The sequence below is a fragment of the Hipposideros armiger genome, unplaced genomic scaffold (assembly GCF_001890085.2).
Source record: "Hipposideros armiger isolate ML-2016 unplaced genomic scaffold, ASM189008v1 scaffold_922, whole genome shotgun sequence".
Classification (NCBI taxonomy): Eukaryota; Metazoa; Chordata; class Mammalia; order Chiroptera; family Hipposideridae; genus Hipposideros; species Hipposideros armiger.
Genome location: NW_017732272.1, coordinates 49161 through 53062, shown reverse-complemented (window position 1 = coordinate 53062; position 3902 = coordinate 49161).

The window sequence follows — 3902 nt, the reverse complement described above, 5'->3', positions numbered from 1 at the left end:
AAAGAAACAAGACAAACAAATTAAAAACAAAAACTCGTAGACAAAAACAATAGTTTAGTGGTTACCAGAGGGTAAAGGGGGAGGGGAGTGGTAAATGAGGGCAAACGGGATCAAATATAAGGTGATGAAAGGAAAACTGACTCTGGGTGGTGAACACACACTGTGATAGATAAATGATGTATTACAGAATTGTATGCTTGAATTCTATGTAACTTTACTAACCATTGTCACCCCAATAAACTTTAATTAAAAAAAAAAGACACTAATCCCATTCATGAGGGCTCCAACCCTCGTGACCTTAATCACTCCCAAAAGCCCCACATCCTAATACTATCACATTATTAATTAGGATTTAAATACACACATATAGGGGAGACACATACATTCAGTCCATAGCACACGGCTTGAGAAACAGAGCTGTGTATCCATTTTATATATGATAAAACTAAGAATCTTCCTCCAAATTATACAAGTTACATTGATATAGTCATTATAGCCAATGTGCACTGAATGGATATCCAGTTCCTATTTTATTCAAGAAATAAAATAATGTCCTTTTAATGATCCAATTATCCAACACTGGAATGATAGGACACAGTAGAAGAAACTTAGGGATCACAGAAGAAAATGTGTTTATTTCTATTAAACCAGAGAGTTGAGTCATAGTGAAAGGAGATGATGGCATGGAATGGAATTGGGTTGTTAGTTGGGGGGAGAGGGGGAGGGAGGATAGATTATTAAACTAAATTCTCAGTATTTTCACTCTTTTCTACTCTTGTCTTTACTCAAGACGAAGAAATTGTCATTATCACACTTGGAAAGTCCCTGTTCTTGCGACAGCAGAGAGAAAACCACCAAGAGAGGCAGCTTCTCCTTTCATAGAGGACTGTTTCTTTCATAGTAGACACACTTTGTCAGTGTGGAGTCCTCGATCAGACAAATCATCATCTCAAATCTGCACATTAGCTTAATATTATTCTGCCTTTAATTCAGAAAACGATTGAATATAAGCTACACTACAGAGGTCTCATTTTACACAATTAACATAAGAGGATCACACCCTGCCAAGCCAATCAATATTATGAAATAAAATAGAATAAAACTAGGTATTTATCTTCACAATTAGTTGCTTTCCTGACATCAATATGAAATAAAACTGATTTTCAAAATGGGTTTCGAGAGGGCTAAAGATGTAATGACCATACAGTACAGATTTGGTGTTCTGGAAGATTTTCATGGAAGGGGGACTGTATTAAATGAATAAAGAATATCACAAAAGGAAGATAATATTCTCCTGAGCCTTCCATGTAATTGGTATGCTCTATAATCATTCACAAACAAACAAACAAACAAAAAACAGAGAACACTTCTCCCCAGCTCCTATTATAAAGAACTATATTTAAAAAAACTTATATAATTTTCAGACTCTTCATTGATTATTTCCAATTTGAGATCCCACATTTGAAAGAACGACAATTTTCTGAATAGATACAATTAAAACTAATGAGTTTTAGATGGTTGGACACAGAAGTCCAAATTGTCAGTTGAGTTGATGAGTTGAGAATGTGATTAAACAGAATTGAGAAACTCAAACTTCTACAAAGGTCTGGAGGTCACGTGAGGGAAGGGGGTGCTAAGGACTGTGACAAACTGAAGAACACATACCCCATGTGTATCAGTGATTGCACAAGAGCTTACTGTGGCTGAACCTCCATTCAGAGATTATGTTGGAGTTGGTCACAAGTGGAACCAAGCATATGTGTGTTTTAAAAAATCAAAGTATTTCTAACGCAATTCAGTTTAAGGAACCCTGTCCTCTTCCATTCCAGCCCTCGGCTCCCATCAAAATTGTTGCTAGGAAGGATTACAGGCGTGATGATGATATTTTAGCATTTTAGGATAAATGCATTTTTGTGTAACAGCTTCTGATTTTCAAATGTCATCAAATGTTGCAAAACTGTTTCTAAAAACATTTTTTGCACAAAAAAAGGAAGTATAAAGGCTGAACCCAACCCATAAATCACCAGGTTGTAGATTTTGAACTGGAGGCTTTTTTTCCCAAGGAAATGTAAAATACCCGAAAGGGAATCTGGCTTTTGAAAAAAAGTGCAGTAGAAAAAAATATGAGTTTTGGAATCAGACAAGCTAGTTTTAGCTGTGTGACACTGAGTTGTTTAATCTTTTGATTCCTGATCTGGGAAAAGAACATAATAAAATATGGTCTACCTATAAAACACAGGATTTTCATGAGGATTGATTTTGCAATACCCAAGAAAGCATGTTGCTTCATCAGCTCTGGCTTCAGGCTCGATGTGGGGACAGAATTGGTTTTTTCAGGGATCAACGTTTCTCTCCATCTTTTTATTTTCTTATCCCGTGAGTCTGGGCTTCATCTGTAGGTTACTTCCTCCATGAGACTAGAAAACTCTTTGCACCTCCTCATCCCAGACAAAAAGAGATACATTCTCTCTCCCAGTGTCGTATGCTGTTACACTTCAGATAAAACACTTGAGAAAGACTCAGGTATAGGACACCATCTATTTCTGAAATACTTTTGTGTTATGGAAGATGGAATCATATGTGACAGTCCCAATGGGTCCAGATTAGGTTTGGGAGAGATTTTTCCCAAAGGAAAATTTAAATGCTGAAAGCTATTACTAGATAGTTGTGAAAAAAAATGTGCCTTTAAAAAAAATGAAAATAAAAATAAATATTGAGTAAGAAGAATAACTGAAGAGATGACTTCAATTACTACGTACAAAAGAATTACTATGTAACAAAGAGTAACAACTAGTCTTTCTATGTCCACTAAGAAAGAAAGAAAAAAAATAGCTAAAAGCATGTAATGTGGGATTTGGAGAAAAAATAATTTCTAAACGTGAGGAATTTGTGCTACATGTACTTCGAAACTCTGAGAAATTTTTTTTTAGGTTTTGGGTTATGCACCACACTTTTGACCTCAGATTTATTTTTTCTCTTGGAAAAGAGGAAATGTAAAGAAAATATTTTTTGTGGAGACTTTCTTCTCTTATTCAAGGCAATCATCATCTGAACTACTCTCCTCTACAGAAACTTAAACCCCAGCAAGGCTGCTCACTTTTCTGTTAATTAAAAAAGACACAGGCATAATTACTCCAAAGGGGAGGGGATGTGGTCTTTGCCTAGGCCTGGATTAGAAGAGCAATTGTTTCAGAGAAGGCAAGAAATTGTGATCCATGAACAGGTGGCAGAAGAAGCACCTGCCCCCTTCAGGAAAAATAGCAATAAGGTAGCAAAGGGAACCTGCTAAACACTAAACGAGGGCCGCACGTCAGTGAAATGTTAGCCCTGTCCTGTCCCTCCACGGTGTATATGAGTGCCTGGATTGGGCGGCACTGAGATATTGGTGGAAACCGCTTCTGGAAAAGGAAAAGAACTTCATCTGTAACAGCGTCAGCCTAAGGCCAGGGTATAAAGCAGCTCAGGGTGATGAAAGCAGGCATCAAGGACAAAAATGCTGGCTACTTTCTTAGGAAGGATCCACATATCTCTATCTTCCTGGCCACCAGTGTGTACATTATCCTGTAGCATGATGTCAGCTGATACAAACTCCTTTGTACAGACAGCACCTTCCCGCTCTTTCGATGGTTCAGAATTCATATGCTCCGTTCTTTCATCTTCAGTCACAAAAACAGAAGATTGGATCCTTGATTACCCGAAGGTCAATGCTGTGAAATAAGGAAAGCCTAGTACCTGTACTAAACACGTAAAATTTATTCCTGTTACACTTCTAGAATGAGAAAATAAACACATTAAAATAAAAGTTAAACTAGTTCTTATCTGCTTTCACCTATATCAATTAAGCATCCAGTGCCATTTAGTGAGTTAGTAAATAGCCCTTCTTAATAAATGCTGAGTTAAAG